Source organism: Bombus affinis, unplaced genomic scaffold, assembly GCF_024516045.1.
Source record: "Bombus affinis isolate iyBomAffi1 unplaced genomic scaffold, iyBomAffi1.2 ctg00000485.1, whole genome shotgun sequence".
Classification (NCBI taxonomy): domain Eukaryota; kingdom Metazoa; phylum Arthropoda; class Insecta; order Hymenoptera; family Apidae; genus Bombus; species Bombus affinis.
Window position 1 is genome coordinate 49096 of NW_026109132.1, and position 21427 is coordinate 70522.

The 21427-nt window shown below is 42.8% G+C and overlaps 1 long non-coding RNA gene across 4 annotated transcripts in view; it reads left to right on the forward strand.

Annotated features, from left to right (window-relative positions):
- The window catches only part of LOC126928025 (uncharacterized), an 81726-nt gene that overhangs the window by 49018 nt on the left and 11281 nt on the right, over positions 1–21427 (forward strand). Inside the window, exon 3 of one of the 4 annotated variants that reach the window (XR_007716185.1) lies at positions 20822–20952. The exons of 2 other annotated variants lie outside the window; for them this stretch is intronic. This is a non-coding gene — a long non-coding RNA (uncharacterized LOC126928025). Of the gene's footprint in view, positions 1–15360; positions 15492–20821; positions 20953–21427 lie in introns of those variants that run through there. One more of the 4 variants, XR_007716184.1, reaches the window with a different exon arrangement.

A 21427-nucleotide genomic window follows, 5' to 3' on the forward strand; every position in this document is an offset into this window, starting at 1 on the left:
GCACATAGGGACATTGAAATATTCGCAACAGCCGGAGGAGCCGGAAGTCTTTATCGAACTGCGTACTGACAAAAGTTTACTGTTTATCAATAGTTTTACATAAATAGTAATATTTCCACATAGAACAGTGCAACGTGAGGTACGAAATCGCTGACAAAATTAGGCAATAACAGGAAATACATGCAAGGCAATATAAGGTATATGTATAGCGTGGAAATTGTAATCCTTTCTCGCTCGCTCCGCTCGGTCGTAAAAATCTAGTCCAACCTCACAACCGATCCGACACGTTAGCAAATTTGAAATAAGTCGCCTCCCTATCGAACAACGAACGCAAGAGGGCTTGTTATTAGGTTAGGCTATAGTTTTCGAGCGAGCGCAGCGAGCGCGGAACGCGTAAAGGTGTGTCACAAACCAACGGTTTGGCACATAGGGACATTGAAATATTCGCACCAGACCGAGGAGCCGCAAGTCTTTATCGAATTGCGTACTGACAAAAGTTTACAGTTTATCAATAGTTTTACATAAATAGTAATATCTCCACATAGTACAGTGCAACGTGAGGTCCGAAATCGCAGACAAAATTAGGTAATAACAGGAAATATATGCAAGGCAATATAAGGTATATGTATAGCGTGGAAATTGTAATCGTTGCTCGCTCGCTCCGCTCGCTCGCAAAAATCTAGTCCAACCTCACATCCGATCCGACACGTTCGAAAATTTAAAATAAGTCGCCTCCTTATCGAATAACGAACGCAAGAGGAATGGTTTTAGGTTAGGCTATAGTTTTCGAGCGAGCGCAGCGAGCGAGGGAGGCGTAAAGGTGTGTCACAAACCAACGGTTTGGCACATAGGGACATTGAAATATTCGCAACAGCCCGAGGAGCCGGAAGTCTTTATCGAACTGCGTACTGAGAAAAGTTTACAGTTTATCAATAGTTTAAGATAAATAGTGGTATTTCCACATAGTACAGTGCAACGTGTGGTCCGAAATCGCTGACAAAATTAGGCAATAACAGGAAATATATACAAGGCAATATAAGGAATATATATAGCTTGGAAATTGTAATCATTGCTCGCTCGCTCCGCTCGCTCGTAAAAATCTAGTCCAACATCACAACCGATCCGACACGTTAGCAAATTTGAAAGAAGTCGCCTCCTTATCGAATAACGAACGCTACAGGGCTTGGTTTTAGGTTAGGCTATAGTTTTCGAGCGAGCACAGCGAGCGAGGGACGCATATATGTGTGTCACAAACCAACGGTTTGGCACACAGGGACATTGAAATATTCGCACCAGCCCGAGGAGCCGGAAGTCTTTATCGAACTGCGTACTGACAAAATTTTACAGTTTATCGATAGTTTTACATAAATAGTAATATTTCCACATAGTACAGTGCAACGTGTGGTCCGAAATCGCAGACAAAATTAGGTACTAACGGGAAATATATGAAAGGTAAGGTATCGCATATGTTTAGCTTCGAAATTGTAAGCGTTGCTCGCTCGCACCGCTCGCTCGTAAAAATCTAGTCCAACCTCACAACCGATCCGACACGTTAGCAAATTTGAAATAAGTCGCCTCCTTATCGAATAACGAACGCAAGAGGAATGGTTTTAGGTTAGGCTATAGTTTTCGAGCGAGCGCATTGAGCGGGGAACGCGTAAAGGTGTGTCACAAACCAACGGTTTGGCACATAGGGTCATTGAAATATTCGCAACAGCCCGAGGAGCCGGAAGTCTTTATCGTACTGAGTACTGACAACAGTTTACAGTTTATCAATAGTTTAAAATAAATAGTAATATTTCCACATAGTACAGTGCAACGTGTGGCCCGAAATCGCTGACAAAATTAGGCTATAACAGGAAATACATGCAAGGCAATATAAGGTATATGTATAGCGTGGAAATTGTAATCCTTTCTCGCTCGCTCCGCTCGCTCGTAAAAATCTAGTCCAACCTCACAACCGATCCGACACGTTAGCAAATTTGAAATAAGTCGCCTCCCTATCGAACAACGAACGCAAGAGGGCTTGTTATTAGGTTAGGCTATAGTTTTCGAGCGAGCGCAGCGAGCGCGGAACGCGTAAAGGTGTGTCACAAACCAACTGTTTGGCACATAGGGACATTGAAATATTCGCAACAGCCCGAGGAGCCGGAAGTCTTTATCGAACTGCGTACTGACAAAAGTTTACTGTTTATCAATAGTTTTACATTATTAGTAATATTTCCACATAGTACAGTGCAACGTGAGGTACGAAATCGCTGACAAAATTAGGCAATAACAGGAAATACATGCAAGGCAATATAAGGTATATGTATAGCGTGGAAATTGTAATCCTTTCTCGCTCGCTCCGCTCGCTCGTAAAAATCTAGTCCAACCTCACAACCGATCCGACACGTTAGCAAATTTGAAATAAGTAGCCTCCCTATCGAACAACGAACGCAAGAGGGCTTGTTATTAGGTTAGGCTATAGTTTTCGAGCGAGCGCAGCGAGCGCGGAACGCGTAAAGGTGTGTCACAAACCAACGGTTTGGCACATAGGGACATTGAAATATTCGCACCAGACCGAGGAGCCGCAAGTCTTTATCGAATTGCGTACTGACAAAAGTTTACAGTTTATCAATAGTTTAAAATAAATAGTAGTATTTCCATATAGTACAGTGCAACGTGTGGTCCGAAATCGCTGACAAAATTAGGCAATAACAGGAAATATATACAAGGCAATATAAGGAATATATATAGCTTCGAAATTGTAATCGTTGCTCGCTCGCTCCGCTCGCTCGTAAAAATCTAGTCCAACATCACAACCGATCCGACACGTTAGCAAATTTGAAAGAAGTCGCCTCCTTATCGAATAACGAACGCTAGAGGGCTTGGTTTTAGGTTAGGCTATAGTTTTCGAGCGAGCGCAGCGAGCGAGGGACGCGTATATGTGTGTCACAAACCAACGGTTTGGCACACAGGGACATTGAAATATTCGCACCAGCCCGAGGAGCCGGAAGTCTTTATCGAACTGCGTACTGACAAAATTTTACAGTTTATCGATAGTTTTACATAAATAGTAATATTTCCACATAGTACAGTGCAACGTGAGGTTCGAAATCGCTGACAAAATTGGGCAATAACAGGAAATACATGCAAGGCAATATAAGGTATATGTATAGAGTGGAAATTATAATCGCTGTTCGCTCGTACCGCTCTCTCGTAAAAATCTAGTCCAACCTCACAACCGATCCGACACGTTAGCAAATTTGAAATATGTCGCCTCCTTATCGAATAACGAACGCAAGAGGGCTTGGTATTAGGTTAGGCTATAGTTTTCGAGCGAGCGCAGCGTGCGAGGGACGCGTGAAGGTGTGTCACAAACCAACGGTTTGGCACATAGGGACACTGAAATATTCGCACCAGCCCGAGGAGCCGCAAATCTTTATCGAATTTCGTACTGACAAAAGTTTACAGTTTATCAATAGTTTTACATAAATAGTAATATTTCCACATAGAACAGTGCAACGTGAGGTCCGAAATCGCAGACAAAATTAGGTAATAACGGGAAATATATGCAAGGTAATATAAGGTATATGTATAGCGTGGAAATTGTAGTCGTTGCTCGCTCGCTCCGCTCGCTCGTTAAAATCTAGTCCAACCTCACAACCGATCCGACACGATCGCAAATTTGAAATAAGTCGCCTCCTTATCGAATAACGAGCGCAAGAATGCTTGGTTTTAGGTCAGGCTATAGTTTTCGAGCGAGCGCAGCGAGCGAGGGGCGCTTAAAGGTGTGTCACAAACCAACGGTTTGGCACATAGGGACATTGAAATATTCGCACCAGCCTGAGGAGCCGCAAGTCTTTATCGAATTGCGTACTGACAAAAGTTTACAGTTTATCAATAGTTTTCCATAAATAGTAATATTTCCACATAGTACAGTGCAACGTGTGGTCCGAAATCGCAGACAAAATTAGGTAATAACGGGAAATATATGAAAGGTAAGGTATCGCATATGTTTAGCTTCGAAATTGTAAGCGTTGCTCGCTCGCACCGCTCGCTCGTAAAAATCTAGTCCAACCTCACAACCGATCCGACACGTTAGCAAATTTGAAATAAGTCGCCTCCTTATCGAATAACGAACGCAAGAGGAATGGTTTTAGGTTAGGCTATAGTTTTCGAGCGAGCGCATTGAGCGGGGAACGCGTAAAGGTGTGTCACAAACCAACGGTTTGGCACATAGGGTCATTGAAATATTCGCAACAGCCCGAGGAGCCGGAAGTCTTTATCGTACTGAGTACTGACAACAGTTTACAGTTTATCAATAGTTTAAAATAAATAGTAATATTTCCACATAGTACAGTGCAACGTGTGGTCCGAAATCGCTGACAAAATTAGGCTATAACAGGAAATACATGCAAGGCAATATAAGGTATATGTATAGCGTGGAAATTGTAATCCTTTCTCGCTCGCTCCGCTCGCTCGTAAAAATCTAGTCCAACCTCACAACCGATCCGACACGTTAGCAAATTTGAAATAAGTCGCCTCCCTATCGAACAACGAACGCAAGAGGGCTTGTTATTAGGTTAGGCTATAGTTTTCGAGCGAGCGCAGCGAGCGCGGAACGCGTAAAGGTGTGTCACAAACCAACTGTTTGGCACATAGGGACATTGAAATATTCGCAACAGCCCGAGGAGCCGGAAGTCTTTATCGAACTGCGTACTGACAAAAGTTTACTGTTTATCAATAGTTTTACATTATTAGTAATATTTCCACATAGTACAGTGCAACGTGAGGTACGAAATCGCTGACAAAATTAGGCAATAACAGGAAATACATGCAAGGCAATATAAGGTATATGTATAGCGTGGAAATTGTAATCCTTTCTCGCTCGCTCCGCTCGCTCGTAAAAATCTAGTCCAACCTCACAACCGATCCGACACGTTAGCAAATTTGAAATAAGTAGCCTCCCTATCGAACAACGAACGCAAGAGGGCTTGTTATTAGGTTAGGCTATAGTTTTCGAGCGAGCGCAGCGAGCGCGGAACGCGTAAAGGTGTGTCACAAACCAACGGTTTGGCACATAGGGACATTGAAATATTCGCACCAGACCGAGGAGCCGCAAGTCTTTATCGAATTGCGTACTGACAAAAGTTTACAGTTTATCAATTGTTTTACATAAATAGTAATATCTCCACATAGTACAGTGCAACGTGAGGTCCGAAATCGCAGACAAAATTAGGTAATAACAGGAAATATATGCAAGGCAATATAAGGTATATGTATAGCGTGGAAATTGTAATCGTTGCTCGCTCGCTCCGCTCGCTCGCAAAAATCTAGTCCCACCTCACATCCGATCCGACACGTTCGAAAATTTAAAATAAGTCGCCTCCTTATCGAATAACGAACGCAAGAGGAATGGTTTTAGGTTAGGCTATAGTTTTCGAGCGAGCGCAGCGAGCGAGGGAGGCGTAAAGGTGTGTCACAAACCAACGGTTTGGCACATAGGGACATTGAAATATTCGCAACAGCCCGAGGAGCCGGAAGTCTTTATCGAACTGCGTACTGAGAAAAGTTTACAGTTTATCAATAGTTTAAAATAAATAGTAGTATTTCCATATAGTACAGTGCAACGTGTGGTCCGAAATCGCTGACAAAATTAGGCAATAACAGGAAATATATACAAGGCAATATAAGGAATATATATAGCTTCGAAATTGTAATCGTTGCTCGCTCGCTCCGCTCGCTCGTAAATATCTAGTCCAACCTCACAACCGATCCGACACGATCGCAAATTTGAAATAAGTCGCCTCCTTATCGAATAACGAACGCAAGAATGCTTGGTTTTAGGTCAGGCTATAGTTTTCGAGCGAGCGCACCGAGCGAGGGACGCTTAAAGGTGTGTCACAAACCAACGGTTGGGCACATAGGAACATTGAAATATTCGCACCAGCCCGAGGAGCCGCAAGTCTTTATCGAATTGCGTACTGATAAAAGTTTACAGTTTGTCAATTGTTTTACATAAATAGTAATATTTCCACATATTACTGTGCAACGTGAGGTCCGAAATCGCTGACAAATTTAGGCAATAACAGGAAATACATGCAAGGCAATATAGGGTATATGTATAGAGTGGAAATTGTAATCGCTGTTCGCTCGTACCGCTCTCTCGTAAAAATCTAGTCCAACCTCACAACCGATCCGACACGTTAGCAAATTTGAAATATGTCGCCTCATTATCGAATAACGAACGCAAGAGGGATTGGTTTTATGTTAGGCTATAGTTTTCGAGCGAGCGCAGCGAGCGAGGGAGGCGTAAAGGTGTGTCACAAACCAACGGTTTGGCACATAGGGACATTGAAATATTCGCACCAGACCGAGGAGCCGCAAGTCTTTATCGAATTGCGTACTGACAAAAGTTTACAGTTTATCAATAGTTTTACATAAATAGTAATATCTCCACATAGTACAGTGCAACGTGAGGTCCGAAATCGCAGACAAAATTAGGTAATAACAGGAAATATATGCAAGGCAATATAAGGTATATGTATAGCGTGGAAATTGTAATCGCTGCTCGCTCGATCCGCTCGCTCCTAAAAATCTAGTCCAACCTCACAACCGATCAGACACGATCGCAAATTTGAAAGAAGACGCCTCCTTATCGAATAACGAACGCAAGAGAGATTGGTTTTATGTTAGGCTATAGTTTTCGAGCGAGCGCAGCGAGCGAGGGAGGCGTAAAGGTGTTTCACAATCCAACGGTTTGGCACATAGGGACATTGAAATATTCGCAACAGCCGGAGGAGCCGGAAGTCTTTATCGAACTGCGTACTGACAAAAGTTTACTGTTTATCAATAGTTTTACATAAATAGTAATATTTCCACATAGAACAGTGCAACGTGAGGTACGAAATCGCTGACAAAATTAGGCAATAACAGGAAATACATGCAAGGCAATATAAGGTATATGTATAGCGTGGAAATTGTAATCCTTTCTCGCTCGCTCCGCTCGCTCGTAAAAATCTAGTCCAACCTCACAACCGATCCGACACGTTAGCAAATTTGAAATAAGTCGCCTCCCTATCGAACAACGAACGCAAGAGGGCTTGTTATTAGGTTAGGCTATAGTTTTTCGAGCGAGCGCAGCGAGCGCGGAACGCGTAAAGGTGTGTCACAAACCACCGGTTTGGCACATAGGGACATTGAAATATTCGCAACAGCCCGAGGAGCCGGAAGTGTTTATCGAATTGCGTACTGACAAAAGTTTACAGTTTATCAATAGTTTTACATAAATAGTAATATTTCCACATAGTACAGTGCAACGTGAGGTCCGAAATCGCAGACAAAATTAGGTAATAACGGGAAATATATGCAAGGTAATATATCGCATATGTATAGCTTGGAAATTGTAAGCGTTGCTCGCTCGCACCGCTCGCTCGTAAAAATCTAGTCCAACCTCACAACCGATCCGACACGTTAGCAAATTTGAAATAAGTCGCCTCCCTATCGAACAACGAACGCAAGAGGGCTTGTTATTAGGTTAGGCTATAGTTTTCGAGCGAGCGCAGCGAGCGCGGAACGCGTAAAGGTGTGTCACAAACCAACTGTTTGGCACATAGGGACATTGAAATATTCGCAACAGCCCGAGGAGCCGGAAGTCTTTATCCAACTGCGTACTGACAAAAGTTTACTGTTTATCATTAGTTTTACATTATTAGTAATATTTCCACATAGTACAGTGCAACGTAGTGTCCGAAATCGCAGACAAAATTAGGTAATAACAGGAAATATATGCAAGGCAATATAAGGTATATGTATAGCGTGGAAATTGTAATCGTTGCTCGCTCCATCCGTTCGCTCCTAAAAATCTAGTCCAACCTCACAACCGATCAGACACGATCGCAAATTTGAAAGAAGACGCCTCCTTATCGAATAACGAACGCAAGAGAGATTGGTTTTATGTTAGGCTATAGTTTTCGAGCGAGCGCAGCGAGCGAGGGAGGCGTAAAGGTGTTTCACAATCCAACGGTTTGGCACATAGGGACATTGAAATATTCGCAACAGCCGGAGGAGCCGGAAGTCTTTATCGAACTGCGTACTGACAAAAGATTACAGTTTATCAATAGTTTAAAATAAATAGTAATATTTCCACATTATACAGTGCAACGTGTGGTCCGAAATCGCTGACAAAATTAGGCAATAACAGGAAATACATGCAAGGCAATATAAGGTATATGTATAGCGTGGAAATTGTAATCGTTGCTCGCTCGCTCCGCTCGCTCGTAAAAATCTAGTCCAACCTCACAACCGATCCGACATGATCGCAAATTTGAAATAAGTCGCCTCCTTATCGAATAACGAACGCAAGAGGGATTGGTTTTAGGTTAGGCTATAGTTTTCGAGCGACCGCAGCGAGCGAGGGACGCTTAAAGGTGTGTCACAAACCAACGGTTTGGCACATAGGGTCATTGAAATATTCGCAACAGCCCGAGGAGCCGGAAGTCTTTATCGAACTGCGTACTGACAAAAGTGTACAGTTTATCAATAGATTTACATAAATAGTAATATTTCCACATAGTACAGTGCAACGTGATGTCCGAAATCGCAGACAAAATTAGGTAATAACAGGAAATATATGCAAGGCAATATAAGGTATATGTATAGCGTGGAAATTGTAATCGTTGCGCGCTCGCTCCGCTCGCTCGTAAATATCTAGTCCAACCTCACAACCGATCCGACACGATCGCAAATTTGAAATAAGTCGCCTCCTTATCGAATAACGAACGCAAGAATGCTTGGTTTTAGGTCAGGCTATAGTTTTTGAGCAAGCGAACCGAGCGAGGGACGCTTAAAGGTGTGTCACAAACCAACGGTTGGGCACATAGGAACATTGAAATATTCGCACCAGCCCGAGGAGCCGGAAGTCTTTATCGTACTGAGTACTGACAACAGTTTACAGTTTATCAATAGTTTTACATAAATAGTAATATTTCCACATAGTACAGTGCAACGTGAGGTCCGAAATCGCTGACAAAATTAGGCAATAACAGGAAATATATGCAAGGCAATATAAGGAATATGAATAGCTTGGAAATTGTAATCGTTGCTCGCTCGTACCGCTCGCTCGTAAAAATCTAGTCCAACCTCACAACCGATCAGACACGATCGCAAATTTGAAATAAGTCGCCTCCCTATCGAATAACGAACGCAAGAGGGGTGGTTTTAGGTTAGGCTATAGTTTTAGAGCGAGCGCAGCGAGCGAGGGGCACTTAAAGGTGTGTCACAAACCAACGGTTTGGCACATAGGGACATTGAAATATTCGCACCAGCCTGAGGAGCCGCAAGTCCTTATCGAATTGCGTACTGACAAAAGTTTACAGTTTATCAATAGTTTTACATAAATAGTAATATTTCCACATAGTACAGTGCAACGTGAGGTCCGAAATCGCAGACAAAATTAGGTAATAACGGGAAATATATGAAAGGTAAGGTACCGCATATGTTTAGCTTGGAAATTGTAAGCGTTGCTCGCTCGCACCGCTCGCTCGTAAAAATCTAGTCCAACCTCACAACCGATCCGACACGTTAGCAAATTTGAAATAAGTCGCTTCCTTATCGAATAACGAACGCAAGAGGAATGGTTTTAGGTTAGGCTATAGTTTTCGAGCGAGCGCAGCGAGCGAGGAACGCGTAAAGGTGTGTCACAAACCAACGGTTTGGCACATAGGGTCATTGAAATATTCGCAACAGCCCGAGGAGCCGGAAGTCTTTATCGTACTGAGTACTGACAACAGTTTACAGTTTATCAATAGTTTTACATAAATGGTAATATTTCCACATAGTACAGTGCAATGTGAGGTCCGAATTCGCAGACTAAATTAGGTAATAACAGGAAATATATGCATGGCAATATAAGGTATATGTATAGCGTGGAAATTGTAATCGTTGCTCGCTCGCTCGTAAAAACCTAGTCCAACCACACAACCGATCCGACACGTGAGCAAATTCGAAATAAGTCGCCTACTTATCGAATAACGGACATAAGAGTGATGGTTTTAGGTTAGCCTATCGTTTTCGAGCGAGCGCAGCGAGCGAGGGACGCGTATATGTGTGTCACAAACCAACGGTTTGGCACACAGGGACATTGAAATATTCGCACCAGCCCGAGGAGCCGGAAGTCTTTATCGAAATGCGTACTGACAAATGTTTACAGTTTATCAATAGTTTAACATAAATAGTAATATTTCCACATAGTACAGTGCAACGTGAGGTCCGAAATCGCTGACAAAATTAGGCAATAACAGGAAATACATGCAAGGCAATATAAGGTATATGTATAGAGTGGAAATTGTAATCGCTGTTCGCTCGTACCGCTCTCTCGTAAAAATCTAGTCCAACCTCGCAACCGATCCGACACGTTAGCAAATTTGAAATATGTCGCGTCCTTATCGAATAACGAACGCAAGAGGGCTTGTTATTAGGTTAGGCTATAGTTTTCGAGCGAGCGCAGCGTGCGGGGGACGCGTAAAGGTCTCTCAAAGGCCAACGGTTTGGCACATAGGGACATTGAAATATTCGCACCAGCCCGAGGAGCCGCAAATCTTTATCGAATTTCGTACTGACATAAGTTTACAGTTTATCAATAGTTTTACATAAATAGTAATATTTCCACATAGAACAGTGCAACGTGAGGTACGAAATCGCTGACAAAATTAGGCAATAACAGGAAATACATGCAAGGCAATATAAGGTATATGTATAGCGTGGAAATTGTAATCCTTTCTCGCTCGCTCCGCTCGCTCGTAAAAATCTAGTCCAACCTCACAACCGATCCGACACGTTAGCAAATTTGAAATAAGTCGCCTCCCTATCGAACAACGAACGCAAGAGGGCTTGTTATTAGGTTAGGGTATAGTTTTCGAGCGAGCGCAGCGAGCGCGGAACGCGTAAAGGTGTGTCACAAACCAACGGTTTGGCACATAGGGACATTGAAATATTCGCACCAGCCCGAGGAGCCGGAAGTGTTTATCGAACTGCGTACTGACAAAAGTTTACAGTTTATCAATAGTTTTACATAAATAGTAATATTTCCACATAGTACAGCGCAACGTGAGGTCCAAAATCGCAGACAAAATTAGGTAATAACAGGAAATACCTGCAAGGCAATATAAGGTATCTGTATAGCGTGGAAATAGTAATCGTTGCTCGCTCGTACCGCTCGCTCATAAAAATCTAGTCCAACCTCACAACCGATCCGACACGTTAGCAAATTTGAAAGAAGTCGCCTCCCTATCGAATAACGAACGCAAGAGGGGTGGTTTTAGGTTAGGCTATAGTTTTCGAGCGAGCGCAGCGAGCGAGGGACGCGTAAAGGTGTGTCACAAACCAACGGTTTGGCACATAGGGTCATTGAAATATTCGCAACAGCCCGAGGAGCCGGAAGTCTTTATCGAACTGCGTACTGAGAAAAGTTTACAGTTTATCAATAGTTTAAAATAAATAGTAATATTTCCACATAGTACAGTGCAACATGTGGTCCGAAATCGCTGACAAAATTAGGCAATCACAGGAAATATATAGAAGGCAATATAAGGAATATATATAGCTAGGAAATTGTAATCGTTGCTCGCTCGCTCCGCTCGCTCGTAAAAATCTAGTCCAACCTCACAACCGATCCGACACGTTAGCAAATTTGAGAGAAGTCGCCTCCTTATCGAATAACGAACGCTACAGGGCTTGGTTTTAGGTTAGGCTATAGTTCTCGTGCGAGCGCAGCGAGCGAGGGACGCATATATGTGTGTCACAAACCAACGGTTTGGCACACAGGGACATTGAAATATTCGCACCAGCCCGAGGAGCCGGAAGTCTTTATCGAACTGCGTACTGACAAAATTTTACAGTTTATCAATAGTTTTACATAAATAGTAATATTTCCACATAGTACAGTGCAACGTGAGGTCCGAATTCGCAGACTAAATTAGGTAATAACAGGAAATATATGCAAGGCAATATAAGGTATATGTATAGCGTGGAAATTGTAATCGTTGCTCGCTCGCTCGTAAAAACCTAGTCCAACCACACAACCGATCCGACACGTGAGCAAATTCGAAATAAGTCGCCTACTTATCGAATAACGAACATAAGAGTGATGGTTTTAGGTTAGGCTATCGTTTTCGAGCGAGCGCAGTGAGCGAGGGACGCGTAAATGTGTGTCACAAACCAACGGTTTGGCACATAGGGACATTGAAATATTCGCAACAGCCCGAGGAGCCGGAATTCTTTATCGTACTGCGTACTGACAAAAGTTTACAGTTTATCAATAGTTTTACATAAATAGTAATATTTCCACATAGTACAGTGCAACGTGAGGTCCGAAATCGCTGACAAAATTAGGCAATAACAGGAAATACATGCAAGGCAATATAAGGTATATGTATAGAGTGGAAATTGTAATCGCTGTTCGCTCGTACCGCTCTCTCGTAAAAATCTAGTCCAACCTCACAACCGATCCGACACGTTAGCAAATTTGAAATAAGTCGCCTGCCTATCGAACAGCGAACGCAAGAGGGCTTGTTATTAGGTTAGGGTATAGTTTTCGAGCGAGCGCAGCGAGCGCGGAACGCGTAAAGGTGTGTCACAAAACCAACGGTTTGGCACATAGGGACATTGAAATATTAGCACCAGCCCGAGGAGCCGCAAATCTTTATCGAATTTCGTACTGACAAAAGTTTACAGTTTATCAATAGTTTTACATAAATAGTAATATTTCCACATAGAACAGTGCAACGTGAGGTACGAAATCGCTGACAAAATTAGGCAATAACAGGAAATATATGCAAGGCAATATAAGGTATATGTATAGCGTTGAAATTGTAATCGTTGCTCGCTCGCTCCGCTCGCTCGCAAAAATCTAGTCCAACCTCACATCCGATCCGACACGTTCGAAAATTTAAAATAAGTCGCCTCCTTATCGAATAACGAACGCAAGAGGAATGGTTTTAGGTTAGGCTATAGTTTTCGAGCGAGCGCAGCGAGCGAGGGAGGCGTAAAGGTGTGTCACAAACCAACGGTTTGGCACATAGGGACATTGAAATATTCGCAACTGCCCGAGGAGCCGGAAGTCTTTATCGAACTGCGTACTGATAAAAGTTTACAGTTTATCATAGTTTTACATTAATAGTAATATTTCCACATAGTACAGTGCAACGTAATGTCCGAAATCGCAGACAAAATTAGGTAATAACAGGAAATATATGCAAGGTAATATATCGCATATGTATAGCTTGGAAATTGTAATCGTTGCTCGCTCGCTCCGGTCGCTCGTAAAAATCTAGTCCAACCTCACAACCGATCAGACACGATCGCAAATTTGAAATAAGACGCCTCCTTATCGAATAACGAACGCAAGAGGGATTGGTTTTAGTTTAGGCTATAGTTTTCGAGCGAGCGCAGCGAGCGAGGGAGGCGTAAAGGTGTGTCACAAACCATCGGTTTGGCTCATAGGGACATTGAAATATTCGCACCAGACCGAGGAGCCGGAAGTCTTTATCGAACTGCGTACTGAGAAAAGTTTACAGTTTATCAATAGTTTAAAATAAATAGTAATATTTCCACATAGTACAGTGCAACGTGTGGTCCGAAATCGCTGACAAAATTAGGCTATAACAGGAAATATATACAAGGCAATATAAGGAATATATATAGCTTGGAAATTGTAATCGTTGCTCGCTCGCTCCGCTCGCTCGTAAAAATCTAGTCCAACCTCACAACCGATCCGACACGTTAGCAAATTTGAAAGAAGTCGCCTCCTTATCGAATAACGAACGCTAGAGGGCTTGGTTTTAGGTTAGGCTTTAGTTTTCGAGCGAGCGCAGCGAGCGAGGGACGCGTATATGTGTGTCACAAACCAACGGTTTGGCACACAGGGACATTGAAATATTAGCACCAGCCCGAGGAGCCGCAAATCTTTATCGAATTTCGTACTGACAAAAGTTTACAGTTTATCAATAGTTTTACATAAATAGTAATATTTCCACATAGAACAGTGCAACGTGAGGTACGAAATCGCTGACAAAATTAGGCAATAACAGGAAATATATGCAAGGCAATATAAGGTATATGTATAGCGTTGAAATTGTAATCGTTGCTCGCTCGCTCCGCTCGCTCGCAAAAATCTAGTCCAACCTCACATCCGATCCGACACGTTCGAAAATTTAAAATAAGTCGCCTCCTTATCGAATAACGAACGCAAGAGGAATGGTTTTAGGTTAGGCTATAGTTTTCGAGCGAGCGCAGCGAGCGAGGGAGGCGTAAAGGTGTGTCACAAACCAACGGTTTGGCACATAGGGACATTGAAATATTCGCAACTGCCCGAGGAGCCGGAAGTCTTTATCGAACTGCGTACTGATAAAAGTTTACAGTTTATCAATAGTTTTACATTAATAGTAATATTTCCACATAGTACAGTGCAACGTAATGTCCGAAATCGCAGACAAAATTAGGTAATAACAGGAAATATATGCAAGGTAATATATCGCATATGTATAGCTTGGAAATTGTAATCGTTGCTCGCTCGCTCCGGTCGCTCGTAAAAATCTAGTCCAACCTCACAACCGATCAGACACGATCGCAAATTTGAAATAAGACGCCTCCTTATCGAATAACGAACGCAAGAGGGATTGGTTTTAGTTTAGGCTATAGTTTTCGAGCGAGCGCAGCGAGCGAGGGAGGCGTAAAGGTGTGTCACAAACCATCGGTTTGGCTCATAGGGACATTGAAATATTCGCACCAGACCGAGGAGCCGCAAGTATTTATCGAGTTGCGTACTGACAAAAGTTTACAGTTTATCAATAGTTTTACATAAATAGTAATAATTCCACATAGTACAGTGCAACGTGAGGTCCGAAATCGCAGACAAAATTAGGTAATAACAGGAAATATATGCAAGGTAAGGTATCGCATATGTTTAGCTTGGAAATTGCAAGCGTTGCTCGCTCGCACCGCTCGCTCGTAAAAATCTAGTCCAACCTCACAACCGATCCGACACGTTAGCAAATTTGAAATAAGTCGCCTCCTTATCGAATAACGAACGCAAGAGGAATGGTTTTAGGTTAGGCTATAGTTTTCGAGCGAGCGCAGCGAGCGAGGGTCGCGTAAAGGTGTGTCACAATCCAACGGATTGGCACATAGGGACATTGAAATATTAGCACCAGCCCGAGGAGCCGGAAGTCTTTATCGAACTGCGTACTGACAAAAGATTACAGTTTATCAATAGTTTAAAATAAGTAGTAATATTTCCACATAGTGCAGTGCAACGTGTGGTCCGAAATCGCTGACAAAATTAGGCAATAACAGGAAATACATGCAAGGCAATATAAGGTATATGTATAGCGTGGAAATTGTAATCGTTGCTCGCTCGTACCGCTCGCTCATAAAAATCTAGTCCAACCTCACAACCGATCCGACACGTTAGCAAATTTGAAAGAAGTCGCCTCCCTATCGAATAACGAACGCAAGAGGGGTGGTTTTAGGTTAGGCTATAGTTTTCGAGCGAGCGCAGCGAGCGAGGGACGCGTAAAGGTGTGTCACAAACCAACGGTTTGGCACATAGGGTCATTGAAATATTAGCAACAGCCCGAAGAGCCGGAAGTCTTTATCGAACTGCGTACTGAGAAAAGTTTACAGTTTATCAATAGTTTAAAATAAATAGTAATATTTCCACATAGTACAGTGCAACGTGTGGTCCGAAATCGCTGACAAAATTAGGCAATAACAGGAAATATATACAAGGCAATATTAGGAATATATATAGCTTGGAAATTGTAATCGTTGCTCGCTCGCTCCGCTCGCTCGTAAAAATCTAGTCCAACCTCACAACCGATCCGACACGTTAGCAAATTTGAGAGAAGTCGCCTCCTTATCGAATAACGAACGCTACAGGGCTTGGTTTTAGGTTAGGCTATAGTTTTCGAGCGAGCGCAGCGAGCGAGGGACGCATATATGTGTGTCACAAACCAACGGTTTGGCACACAGGGACATTGAAATATTCGCACCAGCCTGAGGAGCCGCAAGTCTTTATCGAGTTGCGTACTGACAAAAGTTTACAGTTTATCAATAGTTTTACATAAATGGTAATATTTCCACATAGTACAGTGCAACGTGAGGTCCGAATTCGCAGACTAAATTAGGTAATAACAGGAAATATATGCAAGGCAATATAAGGTATATGTATAGCGTGGAAATTGTAATCGTCGCTCGCTCGGTCGTAAAAACCTAGTCCAACCACACAACCGATCCGACACGTGAGCAAATTCGAAATAAGTCGCCTACTTATCGAATAACGAACATAAGAGTGATGGTTTTAGGTTAGGCTATCGTTTTCGAGCGAGCGCAGTGAGCGAGGGACGCGTAAATGTGTGTCACAAACCAACGGTTTGGCACACAGGGACATTGAAATATTCGCACCAGCCCGAGGAGCCGGAAGTCTTTATCGAACTGCGCACTGACAAAAGTTTACAGTTTATCAATAGTTTTACATAAATAGTAATATTTCCACATAGTACAGTGCAACGTGAGGTCCGAAATCGCTGACAAAATTAGGCAATAACAGGAAATACATGCAAGGCAATATAAGGTATATGTATAGAGTGGAAATTGTAATCGCTGTTCGCTCGTACCGCTCTCTCGTAAAAATCTAGTCCAACCTCACAACCGATCCGACACGTTAGCAAATTCGAAATAAGTCGCCTCCTTATCGAATAACGAACGCAAGAGGAATGGTTTTAGGTTAGGCTATAGTTTTCGAGCGAGCGCAGCGAGCGAGGGACGCGTAAAGGTGTGTCACAAACCAACGGTTTGGCACATAGGGTCATTGAAATACTCGCAACAGCCCGAGGAGCCGGAAGTCTTTATCGAACTGCGTACTGACAAAAGTTTACTGTTTATCAATAGTTTTACATAAATAGTAATATCTCCACATAGTACAGTGCAACGTGAGGTCCGAAATCGCAGACAACATTAGGTAATAACAGGAAATATATGCAAGACAATATAAGGTATATGTATAGCGTGGAAATTGTAATCGTTGCTCGCTCGCTCCGCTCGCTCGTAAAAATCTAGTCCAACCTCACAACCGATCAGACACGATCGCAAATTTGAAATAGGACGCCTCGTTATCGAATAACGAACGCAAGAGGGATTGGTTTTAGTTTAGGCTATAGTTTTCGAGCGAGCGCAGCGAGCGAGGGAGGCGTAAAGGTGTTTCACAATCCAACGGTTTGGCACATAGGGACATTGAAATATTCGCACCAGCCCGAGGAGCCGCAAATCTTTATCGAATTTCGTACTGACAAAAGTTTACAGTTTATCAATAGTTTCACATAAATAGTAATATTTCCACATAGAACAGTGCAACGTGAGGTCCGAAATCGCAGACAAAATTAGGTAATAACGGGAAATATATGCAAGGTAATATAAGGTATATGTATAGCGTGGAAATTGTAGTCGTTGCTCGCTCGCTCCGCTCGCTCGTAAAAATCTAGTCCAACCTCACAACCGATCCGACACGATCGCAAATTTGAAATAAGTCGCCTCCTTATCGAATAACGAGCGCAAGAATGCTTGGTTTTAGGTCAGGCTATAGTTTTCGACCGAGCGCAGCGAGCGAGGGGCGCTTAAAGGTGTGTCACAAACCAACGGTTTGGCACATAGGGACATTGAAATATTCGCACCAGCCTGAGGAGCCGCAAGTCTTTATCGAATTGCGTACTGACAAAAGTTTACAGTTTATCAATAGTTTTACATAAATAGTAATATTTCCACATAGTACAGTGCAACGTGAGGTCCGAAATCGCAGACAAAATTAGGTAATAACGGGAAATATATGAAAAGTAAGGTATCGCATATGTTTAGCTTGGAAATTGTAAGCGTTGCTCGCTCGCACCGCTCGCTCGTAAAAATCTAGTCCAACCTCACAACCGATCCGACACGTTAGCAAATTTGAAATAAGTCGCCTCCTTATCGAATAACGAACGCAAGAGGAATGGTTTTAGGTTAGGCTATAGTTTTCGAGCGAGCGCAGCGAGCGAGGAACGCGTAAAGGTGTGTCACAAACCAACGGTTTGGCACATAGGGTCATTGAAATATTCGCAACAGCCCGAGGAGCCGGAAGTCTTTATCGTACTGAGTACTGACAACAGTTTACAGTTTATCAATAGTTTTACATAAATGGTAATATTTCCACATAGTACAGTGCAACGTGAGGTCCGAATTCGCAGACTAAATTAGGTAATAACAGGAAATATATGCAAGGCAATATAAGGTATATGTATAGCGTGGAAATTGTAATCGTTGCTCGCTCGCTCGTAAAAACCTAGTCCAACCACACAACCGATCCGACACGTGAGCAAATTCGAAATAAGTCGCCTACTTATCGAATAACGAACATAAGAGTGATGGTTTTAGGTTAGGCTATCGTTTTCGAGCGAGCGCAGTGAGCGAGGGACGCGTAAATGTGTGTCACAAACCAACGGTTTGGCACATAGGGACATTGAAATATTCGCAACAGCCCGAGGAGCCGGAAGTCTTTATCGAACTGCGTACTGACAAAAGCTTACAGTTTATCAATAGTTTTACATTAATAGTAATATTTCCACATAGTACAGTGCAACGTGAGGTCCGAAATCGCTGACAAAATTAGGCAATAACAGGAAATACATGCAAGGCAATATAAGGTATATGTATAGAGTGGAAATTGTAATCGCTGTCCGCTCGTACCGCTCTCTCGTAAAAATCTAGTCCAACCTCACAACCGATCCGACACGTTAGCAAATTTGAAATAAGTCGCCTCCCTATCGAACAGCGAACGCAAGAGGGCTTGTTATTAGGTTAGGGTATAGTTTTCGAGCGAGCGCAGCGAGCGCGGAACGCGTAAAGTTGTGTCACAAACCAACGGTTTGGCACATAGGGACATTGAAATATTCGCAACAGCCCGAGGAGCCGGAAGTCTTTATCGAACTGCGTACTGAGAAAAGTTTACAGTTTATCAATAGTTTAAAATAAATAGTAATATTTCCACATAGTACAGTGCAACGTGTGGTCCGAAATCGCTGACAAAATTAGGCTATAACAGGAAATATATACAAGGCAATATAAGGAATATATATAGCTTGGAAATTGTAATCGTTGCTCGCTCGCTCCGCTCGCTCGTAAAAATCTAGTCCAACCTCACAACCGATCCGACACGTTAGCAAATTTGAAAGAAGTCGCCTCCTTATCGAATAACGAACGCTAGAGGGCTTGGTTTTAGGTTAGGCTATAGTTTTCGAGCGAGCGCAGCGAGCGAGGGACGCGTATATGTGTGTCACAAACCAACGGTTTGGCACACAGGGACATTGAAATATTAGCACCAGCCCGAGGAGCCGCAAATCTTTATCGAATTTCGTACTGACAAAAGTTTACAGTTTATCAATAGTTTTACATAAATAGTAATATTTCCACATAGAACAGTGCAACGTGAGGTACGAAATCGCTGACAAAATTAGGCAATAACAGGAAATATATCCAAGGCAATATAAGGTATATGTATAGCGTTGAAATTGTAATCGTTGCTCGCTCGCTCCGCTCGCTCGCAAAAATCTAGTCCAACCTCACATCCGATCCGACACGTTCGAAAATTTAAAATAAGTCGCCTCCTTATCGAATAACGAACGCAAGAGGAATGGTTTTAGGTTAGGCTATAGTTTTCGAGCGAGCGCAGCGAGCGAGGGAGGCGTAAAGGTGTGTCACAAATCAACGGTTTGGCACATAGGGACATTGAAATATTCGCAACAGCCCGAGGAGCCGGAAGTCTTTATCGAACTGCGTACTGACAAAAGCTTACAGTTTATCAATAGTTTTACATTAATAGTAATATTTCCACATAGTACAGTGCAACGTAATGTCCGAAATCGCAGACAAAATTAGGTAATAACAGGAAATATATGCAAGGCAATATAAGGTATATGTATAGCGTGGAAATTGTAATCGTTGCTCGCTCGCTCCGCTCGCTCGTAAAAATCTAGTCCAACCTCACAACCGATCAGACACGATCGCAAATTTGAAATAAGACGCCTCCTTATCGAATAACGAACGCAAGAGGGATTGGTTTTAGTTTAGGCTCTAGTTTTCGAGCGAGCGCAGCGAGCGAGGGAGGCGTAAAGGTGTGTCACAAACCATCGGTTTGGCTCATAGGGACATTGAAATATTCGCACCAGACCGAGGAGCCGCAAGTCTTTATCGAGTTGCGAACTGACAAAAGCTTACAGTTTATCAATAGTTTTACATAAATAGTAATAATTCCACATAGTACAGTGCAACGTGAGGTCCGAAATCGCAGACAAAATTAGGTAATAACAGGAAATATATGCAAGGTAAGGTATCGCATATGTTTAGCTTGGAAATTGTAAGCGTTGCTCGCTCGCACCGCTCGCTCGTAAAAATCTAGTCCAACCTCACAACCGATACGACACGTTAGCAAATTTGAAATAAGTCGCCTCCTTATCGAATAACGAACGCAAGAGGAATGGTTTTAGGTTAGGCTATAGTTTTCGAGCGAGCGCAGCGAGCGAGGGTCGCGCAAAGGTGTGTCACAATCCAACGGATTGGCACATAGGGACATTGAAATATTAGCACCAGACCGAGGAGCCGGAAGTCTTTATCGAACTGCGTACTGACAAAAGATTACAGTTTATCAATAGTTTAAAATAAGTAGTAATATTTCCACATAGTACAGTGCAACGTGTGGTCCGAAATCGCTGACAAAATTAGGCAATAACAGGAAATACATGCAAGGCAATATAAGGTATATGTATAGCGTGGAAATTGTAATCGTTGCTCGCTCGTACCGCTCGCTCATAAAAATCTAGTCCAACCTCACAACCGATCCGACACGTTAGCAAATTTGAAAGAAGTCGCCTCCCTATCGAATAACGAACGCAAGAGGGGTGGTTTTAGGTTAGGCTATAGTTTTCGAGCGAGCGCAGCGAGCGAGGGACGCGTAAAGGTGTGTCACAAACCAACGGTTTGGCACATAGGGTCATTGAAATATTCGCAACAGCCCGAAGAGCCGGAAGTCTTTAACGAACTGCGTACTGAGAAAAGTTTACAGTTTATCAATAGTTTGAAATAAATAGTAATATTTCCACATAGTACAGTGCAACGTGTGGTCCGAAATCGCTGACAAAATTAGGCAATAACAGGAAATATATACAAGGCAATATAAGGAATATATATAGCTTGGAAATTGTAATCGTTGCTCGCTCGCTCCGCTCGCTCGTAAAAATCTAGTCCAACCTCACAACCGATCCGACACGTTAGCAAATTTGAGAGAAGTCGCCTCCTTATCGAATAACGAACGCTACAGGGCTTGGTTTTAGGTTAGGCTATAGTTTTCGAGCGAGCGCAGCGA